Here is a 22,336-nt window from a genome sequence, read left to right as displayed (position 1 = left end):
AACATCATGAGAGAACGGTCAATACAGTCCGGAGCTAGAAACAGGTGGGTGAAAGCCATTGTGAAAAGGAAACAGAGTCCTGGACTCTTCTCCCTCAGGAAAGCAGCCTGTGAGGCAACCGGCAAGGGACTGAGTCACAGGAAGGAGGCCTGCTGTGGAAAGAACATCACAGAGTCTGAGAGGCAAAAGTTGGCAGAAACACTGAGATGAGATCTCTCCGTGAGGTAGAGTCATTCCTTAGAGGATTAGCCTGCTGGCTCACATTCCACGGTGTGAATTTAGTCATCCCATCTGAGAGGGTTGTGCACATGCTCAGACATATTCTGATGTCCCCGTGAGCGCAAATGATAGCTGGTCTTCTGCTATATGAACTATCGTCCACTATTGTTCCCATTTTGCAGATATGAATGTTTCGAGGAATCAAAGCAATAGAGAAAGGTAGGCCAGAAAAGAGAAAAGTTCTGGTTACCCTAATCGGATCTCCCACAGCCGAGGTTATCTGCACCCAAAGCTGTCAGGGAAACGTTTCCTGCCCTCCTGCCTCTTCCTGGGGGAGCCCCAACACACACCTACCCGGGGATGGAGTCATGAAGATGTGAACTAATTGGAAAAACTATCACTGGCTTTGAAAGTAAGATAATCGTTCAAGAAATCCTTACCTTTCCTCCATTCTTTTCACTGGTGAGGGTGGGTGGACCACGCAGAAAGGGAAGTTTTCCTCTCAGCTATTTGCCTTCTCAGGGGGTGGACTGTAGGAGCTCCAGTGGAAACTGGTGCCTGAGGAAGGCTTATCAAGATGCCAGACGGCTCCTGTGACTTCCTTCCCAGAGGCCCACTGGCCGCTGGAGGCCCAGATTCGTTGGACACACAAAACCTCACAAGATGTTAATCAACTTCAACCTTGCCCATCCCCACCCATCCAGCATCCTTCACAGCCCAGAGCGAGTTCAGGCACCACTGCTAGGTAACATGAGCCCACACCAAGAGGCTTTATAATTAAAGAAAAAAGTGCACTCACTGTTGTTGGCATTCAAGGCCTCCATGGCCTGGCTCACTCTATCCTTCTGTTTTGTTTTGTTTTGTGGGACCATTTTCTTTTCATTATACAAGCAATATACACACAGATTTTAAATATTTTCTTCAAATGACACAGGATTGTGTAAAATAAAAGACAAAAGCCCTCCCAGTCCGTCCCCCAGGGGAATCACTATTTATAGCTTCCGTTTCTAATTTTTAGTAGTTCTGTTTATAACTTTGAACGATAAGTTTACAGATTAAACTCACAGCTTTCTGTATCAGGCATAACCTACTGACTCCTTTAAAAGATAAGGGATTTAGCATGTATTCCTTCCAACTCGTGATTCTTGTCAGCAATAGACTTTCAGTTTTATGTCCAGAAAACATTTTCAGTTTTATGTCCCGGGTCTTCCTTTTAAGAGCTTCATGTTGCAACCAAATTAAGCTACTTGTCATCTTTAAAAAAAAAAAATTATTGAATAATTAAATACATCAAACGTCAAGAAAATTTCATTCAAGTTTGACAAGATAGACCCTACCCAGGCTCGTGACATTTAAAGTCCCAATCCATTTAAAAGGATCGAAAGCATACAGAGTATTTTCTGCAAACAGAAAAGAATTAAATAAAATATCAATAATAACAAGATATTTGAGAAACGCCCAAATTTACAAAATACTTGTAAATTAAGTAATGTGGTTCTAAATAACCCATGATTAAAGGAAAAAACAAAACAAAACTAGGGAAGTTAGAGAATATTCCAAACTGGATGGAAACGCAAAAGGTTATGAAGAATTTGGAGGAAATGGATCACTTCCGTGTTGGTGGGGATGTACAAAGGTACAACTACTTTGGAAAAGTAGATTGGCGTGTCTTTATGAAGTTAAACATGCACTTTTCCACATGGTCCTAAATCTCACTCCCAGGTATTTATCCAGGAGATGTAACAATATACATACACACAAGACTTATTCATGAATGTTCACAGCAGCTTTCTTCACAATATCCAAAGACCTGAAACAATCCAAATAGTTAACAACAAATGAACAGATAAATGAATTTTGGTAAATTCGCGCGGTGGAGTACAATCGGCAATAAAAAGAACAAAGTCCGGGTACGTGAAGAAAGAGACGGGACACAAAAGATTACATAATGTAATAGTCCACTCTAAATCAGGAAAAATTACTCCCTGCTAACAGAATACAGACAAGTGGTTGTCTCAGGCGGATTTGGGAGACTGATCGCAACAAAGCACCAAGGAACTTTTGGAGGTAATAGAAAAGTTCTGTATCTTGACTGATGGTTGAGGTTTTAAGGATGTCTGTATTTGTCAAAACTCATTTTTCCATGCGTCATGAATACAAAGTGGGCACTTTTTGTGATATGTAAATTTGAGTTCAATAAAGTTGATTAGAAAAATGTGGAGAGGATAAAAAATGGCCTATAAATCCAACTGTGTTGAATAACAAAAGATAATAACAGCAGAGACTTTTTTTTTTTTTCAATGTTTATTTATTTTTGGGACAGAGAGAGACAGAGCATGAACGGGGGAGGGGCAGAGAGGGAGGGAGACACAGAATCGGAAACAGGCTCCAGGCTCTGAGCCATCAGCCCAGAGCCTGACGCGGGGCTCGAACTCCCGGACCGCGAGATCGTGACCTGGCTGAAGTCGGACGCTTAACCGACTGCGCCACCCAGGCGCCCCAACAGCAGCGACTTTTAACTCATATGTTTATATTAACTCAGAGGGTTGTTAGGGAATCCGGTGTGCTTATATATAAGGTGATTACAACTGCTAGTGATACATAGGTGTTAGTAATTGATTATTATTATTAATTATCAAATTACATTCTAATTTTTGCTATCTGATAAACAACACGATAAGTTTGCATGGACACCAAAACTTAAAGTTTATTACACTAACCAAAATTTTGTACGAGCTTTTTAACACACATGCGTTGGTGTGTGAAAAACATATGAAAAAAGAGCTGAAAGCAGGGGTTCAGGGGGCGGAAATGACCGTGAGAACAAACATGCACTGTGACTCATGGGGCACCTGGGTGGCTCGGTTGGTTGAGCATCAGATTTCAGCTCAGGTCATGATCTCATGGTTCATGAGTGCAAGACTCACGTTGGGCTCTCTGCTGTCAGCGCAAAGCCTGCTTCAGATCCTCTGTCTCCCTCTCTCTGAGCTTCCCCCACTTGCATGCATGTACTCTCTCTCTCTCTCTCTCTCTCTCAAAAATAAAAAAATAAACATCTTTAAAAAATCCACTGTGACTTGGAAATTAAAAGTACAAGAGACAGAAAGAGAGAAGGACAAATGAGGGGTCCAAAATAAGCCATGTACAGTCTTAAAATTAAGACCAAGATTCCTTGCCCCCCTGGGACTGTTTCGCACTTTCCCCCTAAGCATGCGCACCGCCCATAACAACACAGATGTCTTGGCAGAAACACAATCCCATTTATCGTAATTTTTTAAAGTCCCTCATACCCTTGTAACAGCTGGGAATAACTCTCATTGCCTTGATCTCAGGGGATAAACTATCCTCCCCTCATCTTTTCTTTTTTTTTTTTTTAATTTTTTTTTTCAACGTTTATTTATTTTTGGGACAGAGAGAGACAGAGCATGAGCGGGGGAGGGGCAGAGAGAGAGGGAGACACAGCATGGGAAACAGGCTCCAGGCTCTGAGCCATCAGCCCAGAGCCTGACGCGGGGCTCGAACTCCCGGACCGCGAGATCGTGACCTGGCTGAAGTCGGACGCTTAACCGACTGCACCACCCAGGCTCCCCTCCCCTCATCTTTTCTAGAGGCTCCATACGAAATGGAAATTTCTTTGCCACGTCGAGTCCGGAAACAACAACAACACGCCGCCCCCCCCCCAAAAAAAAAAAACCCCAAACAACAAAACTTCAGTGGATGGTGTTCATTGGTCCAGCCCTGTCACATGACCACCTGGACCAAGAGACAGGATATGGTGCATTCTCAAGGCCTCCCGTTTACTCACAAACCATCATCCTTTTTCAGGAAATCCGTATCTGTCACCAGCAAAAGGGAAGGGTTGTAGAACAACACATGGATGCTAAAGGACTTCTGAGCCACCCAGCCACACAAATCAGTGTCAAATGCAGGCTGTTCTTATTCAGACCTATGCTGCACTGCCCTCCGCTATTCAGAGCCTGCTTGGAATCTGGACTGATGCCACATTGCACATTCTGCTGGAGGGACAGCCATTTCTGTCCAGCCATCAGTTGATTAATAAGTAAATATTAGGCATCAACACCAGAAGAGCACTCGGACCCTGTGGGAGATGAAGAAATGGACAAGGTATTGTACTACAGTGTGTTCTCAGTAGAGCAGGGGATGTTGACCACCAGTAACTACCGTCTCAGGGCTAACTGAACACAGAAGGATAGGTCGCAAACATGGGGCAGCCGCAGGGAAGGGCCTTCATACAGCTATCTTTTTGATCTTTTGATATGCACACAGTCCTAGGAGGTGCATAGTTTAAGACAAAATTTTTTGTAATTTTATTTTTTTAATTTACATCCAAATTAGTTAGCATATAGCACAACAATGATTTCAGGAATAGATTCCTTAGTGCCCCTTACCCATTTAGCCCATCCCCCCCCCCCACAACCCCTCCAGCAACCCTCAGTTTGTTCTCCATATTTAGGAGTCTCTTCTGTTTTGTCCCCCTCCCTGTTTGTATATTGTTTTTGTTTCCCTTCCCTTATGTTCATCTGTTCTGTGTCTTAAAGTCCTCATGTGAGGGAAGTCATATGATATTTGTCTTTCTCTGACTAATTTCACTTAGCATAATACCCTCTAGTTCTTTCCATGCAGTTGCAAATGGCAAGGTTTCATTCTTTTTGATTGCTGAGTAATACTCCATTGTATATATATACCACTTCTTTATCCATTCATCCATCAATGGATATTTGGTCTCTTTCCATACTTTGGCTATTGTTGATAGTGCTGCTATAAACATGGGGGTGCAGGGGCGCCTGGGTGGCTCAGTCGGTTGAGCGGCCGACTTCACCTCGGGTCATGATCTCGCGGTCCGTGAGTTCAAGCCCCGCGTCGGGCTCTGTGCTGACAGCTCAGAGCCTGGGGCCTGTTTCAGATTCTGTGTCTCCCTCTCTCTGACCCTCCCCCGTTCATGCTCTCTCTCTGTCTCAAAAATAAAGAAACGTTAAAAAAAAAATTTTTAAACATGGGGGTGCATGTTCAAAACAGCATACCTGTATCTCTTGGATAAATACCTAGTAGTGAAATTGCTGTGTCATAGGGTAGTTCTATTTTTAATTTTTTGAGGAACCTCCATCCTGTTTTCCAGAGTGGCTGCACCAGCTTGCATTGCCACCAACAATGCAAAAGAGATCCTCTTCTCTGCATCCTCTCCAACATCTGTCCTTGTCTGAGTTGTTCATGTTAGCCATTCTGACAGGTGTGAGGTGGTATCTCATTGTGGTTTTGATGTGTATTTCCCTGATGATGAGTGATGTTGAGCATTTTTTCATGTGTCAGTTGGCCATCTGGCTGTCTTCTTTGGAGAAGTGTTTCTGCATGTCTTTTGCCCATTTCTTCACTGGATTATTTGTTTTTTGGGTGTTGAGTTTGATAAGTTCTTTATAGATTTTGGATACTAACTCTTTATCTGCTATATCGTTTGCAAATACCTTCTCCCATTCCTTCAGTTGCCTTTTAGTTTTGCTGATTGTTTCCTTTGCTGTACAGAAACTTTTTACCTTGATGAGGTCCCCATAGTTCATTTTTGCTTTTGTTTCCCTTGCCTCCGGAGATGTATTAAGAAGTTGCTGCAACCAAGATCAAAGAGGTTTTTGCCTGCTTTCTCCTAGAGAATTTTGATGACTTCCTGTCTTACATTTAGGTCTTTCATCCATTTTGAGTTTATTTTTGTGTATGGTGTAAGAAAGTGGTCCGGATTCATTCTTCTGCATGTCGCTGTCCAGTTTTCCCAGCACCACTTGCTGAAGAGACTGTCTTTATTCTATTGGATATTCTTTCCTGCTTTGTCAAAGATTAGTTGGCCATATGTTTGTGGGTCCATTTCTGTGTTCTCTATTCTGTTCCATTGATCTGAGTGTCTGTTCTTGTGCCAGTACCATAGTGTCTTGATGATTACAGCTTTGTAGTACAGCTTGAAGTCCGAGATTGTGATGCCTCCAGCTTTGGTTTTCTTTTTCAAGATTACTTTGGCTATTCAGGTTTTTTTCTGGTTCCATACAAATTTTAGGATTGGTTGTTCTAGCTCTGTGAAGAAGGCTGGTGTTATTTTGATAGGGATTGCATTGAATATGTAGATTGCTTTGGGTAGTATTGACATTTTAACAATATTCTTATCCAGGAGCATGGAATATTTTTCCATTTTTTTGTGTCTTCTTCAATTTCTTTCATACGCTTTCTATAGTTTTCAGTGTATAGATTTTTCACCTCTTTGGTTAGATTTATTCCTAGGTATTTTATGGTTTTGGGTGCAACTGTAAATGGGATCGATTCCTTGATTTCTCTTTCTGTCGCTTCATTGTTGGTGTATAGGAATGCAACCGATTTCTGTGCATTGATTTTATATCCTGCGACTTTGCCAAATTCATTAATCAATTCTAGCAGTTTTTTGGTGGAATCTTTAGGGTTTTCCATATAGAGTATCATGTCATCTGCGAAGAGTGGAAGTTTGACCTCCTCCTGGATGATTTGGATGCCTTTTATTTCTTGGTGTTGTCTGATTGCAAAGGCTAAGACTTCCAATACTGTGTTGAATAACAGAGGCGAGAGTGGACACCCCTGTCTTGTTCCTGACCTTAGGGGAAAAGCTCCCAGTTTTTCCCCACTGAGGGTGATATTAGCATTGGGTTTTTCATATATGGCTTTTATGATCTTGAAGTATGCTCCTTCTACCCCTACTTTCTTGAGGGTTTTTATCAAGAAAGGATGCTGTATTTTGTCAAATGTTTTCTTTGCATCTATTGAGAGGATCAGATGGTTCTTGTTCTTTCTTTTTATTGATGTGATGACCCACATTGATTGTTTTGCAGATATTGAACGAGTCCTGCATCCCAGGTATAAATCCCACTTGGTCATGGGATAATTTTTTTTAATGTATTGCTGGATCTGGTTGGCTAAAACCTTGTTGAGAATTTTTGCATCCATGTTCATCAGGGAAATTGGTCTATAGTTCTCCTTTTTAGTGGGGTCTCTGGTTTTGGAATCAAGGTAATGCTGGCTTAATAGAAAGACTTTGGAAGTTTTCCTTCCATTTCTATTTTTTGGAACAGCTTCAAGAGGATAGGTGTGAACTCTTCCTTAAGTGTTTGGTACAATTCCCCTGGAAAGCCATCTAGCCCGGGACTCTTGTTTTGGGGGAGACAAATTTTTGATTACTAATTCAATTTCTTTGCTGGTTATGGGTCTGTTCAAATTTTCTATTTCTTCCTGTTTCAGTTTTGGTAGTGTATATATTTCTAGGAATTTGTCCATTTCTTCCAGATTGCCCATTTTATTGGCATATAATTGCTCATAATATTCTGTTATTGTTGTTTTTATTTCTGCTGTGTTGGTTGTGATCTCTCCTCTTCCATTCTTGATTTTATTTGTTTCCTTTTTCTTGTTGATCAAACTGGCTAGTGGTTTATCGATTTTGTTAATTCTTTCAAAGAACCAGCTTCTGGTTTCATTGATCTGTTCTCCTGGTTTTGGGGTTTTGATAGCATTAATTTCTGCTCTAATCCTTATTATTTCCTGTCTTCTGCTGGTTTGGGGTTTTATCTGCTGTTCTTTTTCCAGCTCTTTAAGGCATAAGGTTAGGTTGTGTATCTGAGATCTTTCTTCCTTCTTTAGGAAGGCCTGGATTGCTATATACTTTCCTCTTATGACTGCCTTTCCCACGTCCCAGAGGTTTGGGGTTGTGATATTACCATTTTCATTGGCTTCCATGAACTTTTTAATTTCCTCTTTAACTCCTTGCTTAAACCATTCATTCTTTAGTAGGATGTTCTTTAGTCTCCAAGTATTTGTTACCTTTCCAAATTTTTTCTTGTGGTTGATTTCAAGTTTCATAGCATTGTGGTCTGAAAATATGCACGGTATGACCTTGATCTTTTTGTGCTTGTTGAGGGCTGATTTGTGTCCCAGTATGTGGTCTATTCTTCAGAACGTTCCATGTGCACTGGAGAAGAATGTATATTCCTCTGCTTTTGGATAAAATGTTCTGAATATATCTGCTAAGTCCATCTGGTCCAGTGTGTCGTTCAAAGCCATTGTTTCCTTGTTGATTTTTTGATTAGATGATCTGTCCATTGCTGTGAGAGGGGTGTTGAAGTCCCCTACTATTATGGTATTACTATCAATGAGTTTCTTTATGTTTGTGATTAACTGATTTATATATTTGGGTGCTTCCACATTTGGCTCATAAATGTTTATAATTGTTAGGTCTTCTTGGTGGATAGACCCCTTACTTATGATATAATGCCCTTCTTCATCTCTTGATACAGTCTTTATTTTAAAGTCTGGATTGTCTGATATAAGTATGGCTACTTCGGCTTTCTTTTGTTGACCATTAGCATGATAGATTGTTCTCCATCCCCTTTCTTTCAATCTGAAGGTGTCTTTAGGTCTAAAGTGGATCTCTTGTAAACAGCATATAGATTGATCTTATTTTCTTATCCATTCCGTTACCCAATGTCTTTTTATTGGAGCAGTTAGTCCATTGACATTTAGAGTGAGTACTGAAAGATATGAATTTATTGCCATTATGTTGCTTGTAGAGTTGGAGTTTCTGGGGTGTTCTGTGGTCCTTTCTAGTCTCTGTTGCTTTTGGTCTTTGTTTATTTGTATGGTTTTTTTTTTTCATTTTTTCTCCCCTCAGAGAGTCCCCCTTAAAATTTCTTGCAGGGCTGGTTTAGTGGTCACAAACTCCTTTAATTTTTGTTTGTCTGGGCATCTTTTTCTCTCTCCTTCTATTTTGAATGACAGCCTTGCTGGATAAAGAGTTCTTGGCTGCATATTTTTCTGATTCAACACATTGAATATATCCTGCCACTCCTTTCTGCCTGCCAAGTTTCTGTGGATAGGTATGCTGCAAATCTGATCTGTCTTCCCTTGCAGGTTAAGGATTTTTTTTTTCCCTTGATGCTTTCATGATTCTCTCCTTGCCTGAGTATTTTGTGAATTTGACTATGATATGCCTTGTTGATGGTCAGTATTTGTTGAATCTAATGGTAGTCCTGTGTTTCCTGGATTTTGATGTCTGTGTCTTTCCCCAGGTTAGGAAAGCTTTCCACTATGATTTGCTCACATAACCCTTCTACCCCTATTTCTCTCTCTTCCTCTTCTGGGACCACTATGTTTCTGATGTTGTTCCTTTTTAATGAGTCACTGATTTCTCTAATTCTTAAATTGTGCTCTTTTGCCTTAATCTCCCTCTTTTTTTCTGCTTCATTATTCTCCATAAGTTTTCCTCTATATCGCTGATTTTCTGTGATGTCTCATCCATCCTTGCTGCTGTGGCATCCATTTGAGATTGCAGCTCAGTTACAACATTTTTTATTTCACCCTGACTAGCTTTTACTTCTTTTATCTCTGCAGAAAGGGATTCTAATGTATTTTCGACTCCAGCTAGTATTCTTTATTTTTGGAACAGAGAGAGACAGAGCATGAACGGGGGAGGGGCAGAGAGACAGGGAGACACAGAATCGGAAACAGGCTCCAGGCTCTGAGCCATCAGCCCAGAGCCTGACGCGGGGCTCGAACTCACGGACTGCGAGGTCGTGACCTGGCTGAAGTCGGACGCTTAACCGACTGCGCCACCCAGGTGCCCCTCCAGCTAGTATTCTTATTGTCCTGATTCTAAATTCTGGTTTAGACATCTTGCTTGTATCTGTGTTGGTTAAGTCCCTGGCTGTCATCCTGTTCTTTCTTTTGGGGTGAATTCCTTCACTTTGTCATCTTGAAGGGAGAAAAGGAATTAATGAGGTAAAAAAATTAAAATTAAAATTAAAAAATTAAAAACAAACACACACACACACACAAAATCTAATAAATGATGCTAGATCCTAGGTGTGTTTTGGCCTGGGTGTAGAAAGGGGCTTGATATATTGGAGAAAAAAGGGGAAAGAAAAAAAAGGAAATTGTTTGAAAATTTGAAAAAATGAATACACTGAAGTAGACTAAAATGAAATTATGGAAGTAAAATAGAATTTGAAAAAATTTACATAAAAGTAAAAAATAGTAGAAAAAATTAAATGAAAATATTCTTAATAAAAATTGAAAATAAAAATGAATTTTTTCTCTTTCTGCATTCAAGAAAAAGAAAAGAAATGAAAAAGAGAAAAAAGAAAAAGAAAAAAGAAAGAAAGAAAAGTGAAGAGATGGACTGGTGAAGACTGAAATACGACTGAAATTACTTTGTTTTCCCCTAGAAGTCAAACTATGAAGCGCGTTATAGTCCATAAACTAAGCAGGTGGTGAGACTTGTGTTCCTGAAGAGCGAGGTTGGCCCAGGTGGGCTGGGCTTAGTGTAACGGCTCCGCTCTCCACTAGATGGTGCTGCTAGCCTACTGGGGTGGATTGTTGTGTAGCTTGTAGGTGTGTATACGCATGCGCGGGACCGGTGAAAATGGCATAACCCAGGTACCCAATCTCTAATATCAGAACTCTGTTCTCCCGGATCAGCAATCGCGCACCGGTCCTTTGTCTTCGGCTTCCGTTCACCCCCTCCTTTTATACAGTCCGTGACCAAGCCCCAGGCAGCACCTCCCTCCTGAGTTTTGTCTCTGATGCAGCTGTTTTTCCCGACTCCTTACTTCTGAGGGACTGCATCTTTGACCTGTTCTGCCCCTCTGAGGAGGGTCTGACCGAGCACTGGCCGGGTGCCGGCAGCCCCCTGGAATGTTTGCGGGTCTGTGCTGCTGCCGATGCCCAGAGACTGCGGCCGGGTGCCAGCCTGCCCCAGAAAAAGTTCGCGACATAGTGTAGCAGCAGCATTTCAGGGATTATGGAATATCACAACATAAATCTGGCACCAGGCTTCACCCTTAATGACCTTGTTCCAGCACCAGTGAATGTGGTTGTTCTCCCAGGTGCACTGGGGCCTTGCCTTTGGGGGCGCCACACAGCCTTTACCAGGTGTCCTCCCGGCAGGGGAACTGCCTCTCCCTGTGTGGCCTGAAAAACGCCGGACTTCACTCTGTTCCTGGGGATTCGCCTTTCCCACCAGAGCACCACCAGTATCAAGCTACAGAGTTGCAGACTCTGCACTCCCCCTGTTTACAGTCTTAATGGAATTTAAACCCTCTCCTTTCTCCTTTTCTCCCTTTTTAGTTCAGTCCCTGCAGCTGTTTCCACTTTTCCACTTTCTCTCCAGCTGCTTTTGCGGGGGGGAGGTGCTTTTCCCGTATTCTCCCTCCCACCCCCTTATCTCCGTCCTTTCTCTGCTCTCAAAAGCGGCTCCCTGCCCTCCGCGGCTTCTCTCTCCCCCAGTTCACCTCTCTGCGCCGTGCACCTGCTGAGTTCTGTGGTTCAGGTTGTGCAGATTGTTGTGTGAATCCTCAGATCAGTTTTCTAGGTGTGCAGGATGGTTTAGTGTTGGTCTGGCTTTGTTTCATGGACGTGAGACACACAAAAAACTTCCATGCTGTTATGCCATCTTGGCTCCTCCCCTAGACAAAATTTTTGATAGGAATACATGATGACAGGTAAAGCAGACAGGCAGACACGAGGTAATTTCAGGAAAGGCACAAAAATTACTCAGGGAGCTTTGAACGATGCACAGGTTTCCTCTCTCAGGTTAATGTCAATTAATTGGTAGAGTCTGTTGAGTGCTGTCTTCAGAGGAATTCTCCAATTCTAACCAGACTTAGTGTGACGAGGTTCTGGGATCAATTATGTCTTTTATGGACAGGGTTTTGGAGGATGCTGCTAGAAAATAGGAGAGGGATAGTAGTAATAAATGAGGATGGAAGGGTAACTCGAAGTCAGCATGTGAATTGTCAGAGAGCCTAGAAAGTTGATTAGACATTGTTTTCTCTAGTTGCTAGAGGTACCAAAAAAAAAATTCCTATTCATTTGGCTTTGGATTACACCAAACTGTGGGACCTATCCATTCAAGTGTGTGAGACTCCCGTATCTCTAACAAGTGTCGGCCCATAGACTTCTTCTCTCTGCTCCCCCTTCTGGAAAATCTGAAGTTCAGCATCACAGCAAGTGTGTGAAGAATGACTGTACTTGTCCCACAACCAGATGACTGCAGTCACACCAGAGGGAGGTGTCTTCTTCTCCTTGTATCTCTCTGGGGGTCTCCATAAGCAAAGGGCAGAACAGCCCAGCATTGGGTCCTCCCTATAAATTTTCACCAACACAACTGTATGATAGAGATAGGGTCAATTGTTTCAATCATGCTCCCCCAGGAAGACAACTTGAAACTACCCAAAAGTCATGGCCACTACGGTCCTCAAAATAGTCCTGATGTGTGCAGATTCAGCCCGGACTGAAGAATACTATCTGTCAACAAATGGCAACTGATTCCCAAGGCTCTTCCTCTCCATGGTCTCCGTTTCATCCCCCGTGGAACAACACATTCTTCCTACTGCTGGCAGGCAAACCTCTACCATACAGACCCACAGTCTTTAGGTGAAACCCTTGGAGCCAAATATGATCCCATATGAAAGGTATCATGTGCCTCTGTGGCAACTTCATGAGCTCTTCCTGAGCAGAGGACCTGGCTGAGCCATGCCCCGACGCCTGACCCACAGAAACTCTGAGACAATAAATATGTGCTGCTTTAAGCCTCTAAATTAGTGGTAATTTGCTATGCAGCAATAGATAGGCCGGTTCAACAGGAAACTAGATATATGTGTCTGGAATTAGGAGGTTATGGTGAAGATACAAATTTGAAAACCATCTGTATACAGATGGCACGTGTGGTGGCTATTGTCTACCTGCTCCAACCCCAACCGATTCTCCACCCTTCTCAACCTTTCCCTGTGCCCCAGGAGGCTACTTACTACTGAGTATAACACACGGGCTTCCTTGGTTCAGCCAATGGGAGGCACCAGCAAGAGATCAGAAAGTAGGAGAGAGTGGTCAAAATATGTCTTACCCTGCTCCCTCCCAGCTCTGGGATGCACAGTCCTTACACTTGGATGAGAGTAGCTCCTTGTAGACCAGCAGTGCCATCTGGGAGGAGCTTCACCCTCCAACCCCCCACTCCTACCACGTGGGGGTTGGCCTTAGTAGGAATAGTGACAGTTCACCTATAGTAACAGCAGGGAAGGGATGGTTCACTTACAGTAACAAAAGGGACGAGAAGGTACATAGTTAAAGATGTTGGCAGGTGACAGATAGAGAGTTGGAACTTTGGGGACTTTCTCTTCTGATTGTTTCCATTGTCCTTCTTAAGGTCATCAGCTGACAATGAAGATGATGGAGAAGGTATCAGAGGCTTAAGGAAAGAAGAAGTCACCAAACAGTCATGTAGGAACAACAGAGATGAATGGACTGGGGAGAGGTACTATTGTTGCCTGCAGCACTAAGGACTCTTTGAAGCTGTCAGTCATTTTTCTTCTTATTTATTTTTATTGTAGGGGTGGGGGGGGCAGAGGGAGAGAGAGGGAGAGAATATCTTAAGCGGGATCCATGCTCAGCGTGGAACCCGAAGTGGGGATCAATCTCATGACAGTGGGATCATGACCTGAGCTGAAATCAAGAGTCAGATGCCTAATTGCCTGAGACACCAAGGCGCCCTGAAGCTGTCAGTCATTTTTAAAGTGATACCATTCAGTGATGTTATTCTCTAGTCACGTTCAGCTGTGAGGGAGCAGACACAAAATAAGCAGATTCAGAATTACCTATGGTTGAGCCCTGTCTGGGTATAGCAGACACTGCTGGTGACCTGTCTAGATCCCTGAAACTCTTGTTGTTGGTTTTTTTCCATCTGTCCATCCACCAGCTGGTGAAGGCACCACTGCTAATAGCTCGACCAGTGACTTTGAGGCTTGTCCTTGGGTGAATGGAGCCACCTTACCCCGAGGTGCCTGATCAAGGGGGATCAAAGTTACAAGAGCCTCTCCTTATTGTCTCAAGGTGATTCAATCCCCATGTTACTCAAAGTCAAGATGAGACTTGACTTTATTATTTTTTTAACTTTATTTTTTTAATTTACATCCAAATTAGTTAGCATATAGTTCAACAATGATTTCAGGAGTAGATTCCTTAATGCCCCTTACTCATTTAGCCCATCCCCCCTCCCACACTCCCTCCAGTAACCCTCTGTTTGTTCTCCATATTCAAGAGTCTCTTATGCTTTGTCCCCCTCCCTGTTTTTATATTCTTTTTGCTTCCCTTATGTTGATCTGTTTTGTATCTTAAAGACCTCATATGAGTGAAGTCACATGATATTTGTCTTTCTCTGACTAATTTTTCTTAGAGTAATACCCTCCAGCTCCATCCATGTAGTTGCAAATGGTAAAATTTCATTCTTTTTGCTTGCTGAGTAATACTCCATTGTGTGTGTGTGTGTGTGTGTGTGTGTGTGTGTGTATCACTTCTTCTTTAACCATTCATCCATCGATGGACATCTGGGCTCTTTCCATACTTTGGCTATTATTGATAGTGCTGCTATAAACATGGGGGTGCATGTGTCCCTTCGAAACAGCACACCTGTATCCCTTGGATAAATACCTAGTAGTGCAATTGCGGCGTCATAGGGTAGTTCTATTTTTAATTTTTTGAGGAACCTCCATCCTGTTTTCCAGAGTGGCTGCACCAGCTTGCATTCCCACCAGCAGTACAAAAGAGATCCTCTTTCTCCACATCCTCGCCAACATCTGTTGTTGCCTGAGTTGTTCATGTTAGCCATTCAGACAGGTGTGAGGTGGTATCTCATTGTGGTTTTGATGTGTATTTCCCTGATGATGAGTGATGTTGAGCATTTTTTCATGTGTTTGTTGGACATCTGGATGTCTTCTTTGGAGAATTGTCTATTCATGTCTTTTGCCCATTTGTTCACTGGGTTATTTGTTTTTTGGGTGTTGAGTTTGATAAGTTCTTTATAGATTTTGGATACTAACCCTTTGTCTGATATATCATTTGCAAATATCTTCTCCCATTCCATCAGTTGCTGATTGTTTCCTTCGCTGTGCAGAAGCTTTTTATTTTGATGAGGTCCCAATAGTTCATTTTTGCTTTTGTTTCCCTTGCCTCCGGAGACAGGTTGAGGAAGAAGTTACTGCAGTCAAGATCAAAGAGGTTTTTGCCTGCTTTCTCCTCGAGGATTTTGATGGCTTCCTGTCTTGCATTGAGGTCTTTCATCCATTTTGAGTTTATTTTTGTGTATGGTGTAAGAAAGTGGTCCAGGTTCATTCTTCTGCATGTCGCTGTCCAGTTTTCCCAGGACCACTTGCTGAAGAGACTGCCTTTATTCCATTAGATATTCTTTCCTGCTTTGTCAAAGTTTAGTTGGCCATACGTTTGTGGGTCCGTTTCTGTGTTCTCTATTCTGTTCCATTGATATGAGTGTCTGTTTTTGTGTCAGAGACTTGACTTTACATGCAACCATTTCCATGCTCAGCTCTGCCCTTTTCTTTATTCTGCTTCCCCCATTCTTTCATGTTTTTTTTGTGAGGACACTCCATTATCTAATCACTTGTGCAAGAATCCCCAGTTCAGGCTCCGCTCCTCAGAACAGCCCAGAGGATGCTACCTCTACCAAGGTGAAAAGGAATGAATGATGAGGGGAGTGTCAGCACGGTTGAGAAGCTCCATGGTGGCTGTCCTCTGCAAGCTGGAACTGGCAGTAGGAGATGCTGTTACAAAGCTGGGCTCTCTGGTTTCAAAAGGGATGATAGGATTCTGGAGTAGTAGAGGCCAGATGGCAGCATTAATCATCAATGACAAGATGACCTTAATCAACCATAACGGGCAGCAACATCAGAGTAGCAGCCAGGGGGGTGCCTGACCTGAAGGAATCTATGGCGATGGAAAGTGGAGCACGGTATTCCTTGGGGCAATAAATATTTGCGGGCATCAAAGATATCACTTAATATACATAATAAAAAGAAATCAAGAGTGAATGAGCAGAAGGTTGAGGTCAGCCACCTCAACAGATTGTCATGATGCTTTATCCAGTTTTCAGACCTAAGCCAGGTCTCAGACCCAGAGCCCACCAATTGAAAAGGAGCTTGACAAGCCCATGCCAGGAGGACATCAGAGCAGAGGGGTGAGGCAGACCAGCAGAGCAAAATCAGGGCCTGCATGAGGAGGTGGTCCAAGCAGAATGCTGGCCCAGCGTGGTCAGATTATCAGTTATATGAGGGGGGATTCAGCAAATAAATATATTGGGCATAAAGGGAGTCAGATTTCTCATAGTTAGAAAAGGCAAATACAGGGAAACCTGTGAACCCTGTTGGGTTGGTGTTGCATTGGAATTGGAGGTGTAGGTGTAAGCTATTGTAAGCTAATATATTGCTAATAATATCACTATACATATATACACATATATGTAGATACAGAAATATCTATACTTATCTCTATGTATATGCACACATACACACATACATACAGCCTAGGTCTGCCAAGTGGTGGCAGGATGTGGGGGCTGGAAACAGCAATACTCCAATAGATTTTAGTTTCTCAATGCCATTCTCCATTTAAAGGAAGTAAGTCTACTTAAAAAAATGGTTGATCCCAGGACTGAGGCAGGAAGAAAACAAAGATGACCTTGGAAAAGTCGTATTATTCTAGGAAGTAAGGAAGCACTCAAAGAATGACGGAGACATATAAAACAGACACAGAAATCAGGTTATGGGGACTCACGCAGGAAAAATCTGGAACAATATGAGCTTCAAAATAAGTGCTGATAGTACCAGATTATAACTCAATAAACAGTAGGAATCAGTGAGTCCACAATGACAAAAACATAGAGGTGAAAAAAAAAATGGGAAACAGAAAACGTGTTTCCTTATAGTAGAATGCCAACTGAAAAAAGATAGATGGAAATCAACATTTGGCAGCCATTGGAGTAATAATTAGTTAAGGCAAGAAATCTCAATGGATGCTAAAACTAGAGGATTCAAATGGAATGAGGAATGGGATTTAGTATAACCTTAAAGTATTTCCTTACAAAATCCATGCTATTTACAAAGGGAAAAAGAAGTAACTGTAAATGGAGAAACATGGCACACACCATCTCGATCAAGTGATCAAATTAATACCACCATTCATAGGACAAATCCACATCATGCTGGATTGCAACGAGAAGGATACAGCATTGCTTCCGTGGTATTCTGACCAAAATGCATAACCCGGGGCTAATCATGAGGAAATAGTGGACACAACCATGTTGAGGAGTATTCTACGAAATGACTCACCTGTGATCTTCAAAAACATGTAGAAGTCATAAAAGCTGCAGACTGAAGGAGACCACAGAGACGTGACATGTGACCCTGGATTGGAGGCTAAAAAGGACATTCTTTATTTTTTTTAAATATTTTTTGGGGGGCGCCTGGGTGGCTCAGTCAGTTAAGCTGACCAACTTCAGCTCAGGTCATGATCTCATGGTCTGTGAGTTTGAGCCCCGCATCGGGCTCTGCACTGACAGCTCGGAGCCTGGAGCCTGCTTCCGATTCAGCGTCTCCCTCTCTCTCTGCCCTTCCCCCACTCACGCTCTGTCTCTCTCCCTCTCTCAAAAATAAATAAACATTAAAAAATTTAAAAAAATTTTTGAGAGAGAGAGAGAGAGAGAAAGGGAGAGGAAGAGAGAGAATCTTAAGCAGGCTCCATGCTCAGTGCTGAGCCCAATGCAGGACTCGATCCCACGACTGTGAGATCATGAACTGAGCCAAAATCAACTCAGATGCATGGGGTACCTGAGGGGTTCAGTGGGTTAAGTGCCCAACTCTTGATTTCGGCTCAGGTCATGATCCCAGGGTCATGGGATCGAGCCCCTGCATCTGACTCCTCGCTGAGCATGGAGCCTGCTTAAGATTCTCTCTCTCTCTCTCTCTCTCTCTCTCCCTCTACTCTCCCCTGCTTGTGCACTGGTGTTCTCTCTCTCTCTCTCAAACTAAATTTTTTAAAAAAGAGGCAGATGCTTAATTCACTGAGCCACCCAGGTGACCCCAAAAAGGACATTCTTTTTTTTGTCAATGTTTATTCATTTTTTGAAAGAGAGAGAGAGACAGAGTGCGAACTCGGGAGGAACAGAAAGAGACGGAGACACAGAATCCAGGGCAGGCTCCAAGCTCCAAGCTGTCAGCACAAAGCCCGATGCAGGGCTCGAACCCACAAACTGCAAGATCATGACCCAAGCTGAAGTCAGACGCTCAACCGACTGAGCCACCCAGGCGCCCCTAGGAAGGACATTGCTGATGAAACCTGAATGGGGTTTCTGGGAGAGGGTATACAAGATTTCTTTGTGCTAGTCTTGCAACTTTTTGGTAAGCTTGAAATTGTTTCAAAATATAAAACCTCTGTAAAAAGCCATATCTTAATTTTTTTTTTTAAAGAAAGAAAGACTGAGTCCCCTTGGGGAAGTGAAATACCACAGTTAAGTATGTAGAGTAGTGATTCCTCCAGTCCTTCCAAAGTAGTTGACTAACTGTCAGTACTGGGGATAGTACAATGTCTGGGTAAAGGAGAATGCCTGGTTCTTTTGAGGGCTATTATATACAGAGTCGAGTTGACCCAGAAACCCAGGGAACCGAAGTGCCACGCTTGTCCCCTGTTAGAGAAGTAGCACATGGGAGTCAAGTAATAAATGGAATGCTAAGCCAGGTCTGTCTCACCGTGAACTCACAGAGTTCACAGACCAGCTGGTGGTCATCTCTCCAGCTCTTAAATATATATATATATATATATATATATATATATATATATATATAACTGGAATGGTCTTCCTTAGCAGTTAGCAAAAGCCCCATGCTGGTTCCTTAACCTATGGAGTAAAAGCTATTGTGGATGAAAGATCGTATAGTTTCAGAAGTCCCTGAAACTATACCTTTACTAGCCAAAAGAATAAAATTTTTAAAAGCTGCAATCCGGGGGAAATGGCAGAGAATGGTATCCCCTTCAAATACTTAAATGAGGCAGGGGAGCCTGGGTGGCTCAGTCGGCTGGGCCTCTGACTTCGGCTCAGGTCATGATCTCATGGTTCTTGAGTTCGAGCCCCACGTCGGGCTCTGTGCTCACAGCTCAGAGCCTGGAGCCTGCTTCGGATTCTGTGTCTCCCTCTCTCTCTGCCCCTCCCCTGCTCACTCTCTCTCTCTCTCTCTCAAAAATACATAAACATTAAAAAAAACCTTTTTAAATAGTTAAATGATGCATTTAGTCCACTAGTCTGGCCCCTGTACAAAGGAGATGAATATGGCGGACGACATCGGACACTGACATCCACCAACTAGACGTGCCAAGGGCAGATGCCATGCTACGTTTGCTGTCTCTACCAGAACATAGTCACGTGGTCTCTGGTATATGGCATTGCTTTTGACCTGGCAAAGGCGTTATTTTTAATACCCATCAGGAAGGAGGACCAGAAGAAATTTGTTTCAGGGAGGATGCACAAGAGTATATACGACACTTATGCTCTCTGTCGCAAAATATTCAGAAGAGACATGAGCCACCTGGGCATTCCAGAAAATACCGTTTTGGTCCATTATATTGATCCCATCATATTAATTTGACCTGCTGGTCAAGAAGTGACAAGTACTCTGGATATCTAGGAGATAAATATTTAAAAATTCAGGGCCCTGCCTGCCTTATCTGTGAAGTTTTCAGGGTTTGGTGGTTTTAGGCATGCTGGAACACCCCCTTCAAAGTCAAAGACAAGATATTGTACCTTACACCTCCTGCCCCCACGAAAGAAGCGCAAGGTTTGCTAAGCCTCTTTGGGTTTTGGAAGCAGCACATTTCGCAATGGGGGATACTGCGCTGCCCCACGGTGATGTGGAAGGATGCCAGTGTTGAGGGTAACCTAAAGCCAGAAAGGGCCCTGTAGCGATTTCAATCTGCAGTATGTGTAACCCTGTCACTTGGGCCGTAGGGCCCACAGATCCCACGGTACTAGACGTATCTGTGGCAGGAAAAGAGGAACACTCATGCATTGCTGGAGGGAATGTAAGAGAGTGCAGCCACCGTGGAAAAGTTTGGCGCTTCCTCCAAATGCTAAACATAACGGTACCGTCTGACCCAGCAATTCCACTCTTAGGAATAGACCCAAAAGAAAGGAAAATACATGTCCACTCAAACACGTGCACAAACACTCACCGCAGCGTTACTCCTAATAGTGAAAAGGTGGAAACAACCTAAACCCGCGTCAGTTGATGAGTGGGTAAACAAAATGTATACCCATACAGTGGCCTATCATTTGGCAGTAAAAACAAGGAGGTTCTAAAACATGCTACGGCGTGGATGAATCTTGAAAACATTACATTCAGTGAAAGAAACCAGTCATAAGAGACCACGTATTATGTGATTCCGTTTACGTGAAATACCCAGAAGAGACAAATCCATAGAGACAGAAAGTAGATAAATGGTTGCCTGGGGCTGGGGTGAAGGGAAAGAGAGAGCGGCAGAAATGGGGTCTAGCTGCTAAAAGTACAGAGTTTCTTTCTGGGGCCACGAAATGTTCTAAAACTGGATTGTGGCTGGGGCGCCCGGGGGGCTCAGTCGGTTAAGCATCCGACTTTGGCTCAGGACATGATCTGGTGGTCCGTGGGTTGGACCCCTGCTTTGTGTTCTCTGTGACTCCGTGCTGACAGTTCAGAGCCTGGAGTCTGTTTCGGATTCTGTCTCTCTGTCTCTCTCTCTCTCTCTCTGCCCTTCTCCCACTCACGTTCTGTCTCTCTCTCCCTCTCGAAAATAAAAACACTAAAAGAAAAATATTAAAATTGGACTGTGGTGATATCTGCCCAACTGTGAATATACTAAAAGCCCCTGAACTGTATACTTTGTATCACATGTTAATGCCCACCAGAGGGCACCCGCTGCAGAAGATGCATGAAATAACCAAGTGGGTGGGATCCATTAGACAGATGCCTGCCAGCCTCTGTCCTTGGCCACCTGAGTGTTGCTGAAATGGGATCATGAGTGGAACAGCCATGGTGACAGGGTTGCAGGTTACGCCTGGGCCGTGGCAGCACCATATCCGTCTCACCAAGGTTGATCTGGCTACCGCTGCTTCTGATGTCCAATCCGTCAGCAACAAAGACCGAAACTCCAAGACTCCTGCCCCCCAAGGAGGCCAACAAGCAACCTGTTGACATGTGGGCTGTAACTGGAAGCTTCCATCCTGGAAATGGCAGCAATTCATCGTGACGGGGATTGACGCGTATTCTACGCATTTCAGTTTGCCTTTCCTGCCTCCACCTGCGCCGATATCCAAGGACTCACAGAGTCAGGGCCAGGACCAAGGTGAGGCAAGTGAAGCATCTGGAGTACAAAGGAGGGAGTGATATCCTAAAGTTCGCATCCTAGGCGCCCCTCTTGCCTCGCTCCAGTCCCATCCCTGCAGAGTATCTCATTTACCGGCATGAAAATACAGATGACATTGCTTTGGACCAAGGAACCCTATCAACGGCCAAAGAAAAAAGCAGTGGGCGCGTGGAATCCCCTGCCCTTATCACACATCGCATTATCCCAGAGTGGCCAACCTGATACTGGTGAATTGGCCTCTTAAAGTTGCAGCCGAAGAGTCACATATTTTCAAGCCGATGGCCGCTATAGGCGGAATGTCCTCCGTGGGTAGAACACTTGGGTCCAGGAATGAGGAAATCGAAGTGAGAGTGGTCGCCCTTACCTTTACTCCCAGTGACCCACTTAAGGAATTGGTGCCTCCCATATCTACACTTCTGGACTCTGGGCATCTAGAGGTCCCCAGAGGGAGCATGCTTATACCAGGGAACCGAGTAAGAGTCTCGTTGAACTCAAAATTATGGCTGCCTCCTAGACATTTTGAGTTCTTTGTGCCAGCACACCACCAGCCAAAGAAAGACACCACCATATTCCCAGGAGTAACTGGTCTTTATCATGAGGAGGTAGGGTTGCTACCACATATTGGGGGTAGAGAGGAATATGTTTGCCACTGGAGTGTCCCTTCTTACTCCTGTGCCAAGTTTAACTGTAAATGGGCAAAAGGTAGTAACCATGGCCTAATAAGAACATGATAAAAAGAGGTTCAGACCCGGAGTGTCTAGGTTACTCCACCAGCCAAGCCAACTGGACCGACAGAAATGCTAGAAGAGGGGCACCTGGGTGGCTCCGTCAGTTAAGCGGCCGACTCTCGATTGTGACTCAGGTCGTGATCTCA

The sequence above is a fragment of the Prionailurus viverrinus genome, chromosome D1 (genome assembly GCF_022837055.1).
Source record: "Prionailurus viverrinus isolate Anna chromosome D1, UM_Priviv_1.0, whole genome shotgun sequence".
Classification (NCBI taxonomy): Eukaryota; Metazoa; Chordata; class Mammalia; order Carnivora; family Felidae; genus Prionailurus; species Prionailurus viverrinus.
The sequence above is the reverse complement of the archived record's forward strand: the minus strand, read 5'-3'. Positions refer to the sequence as shown.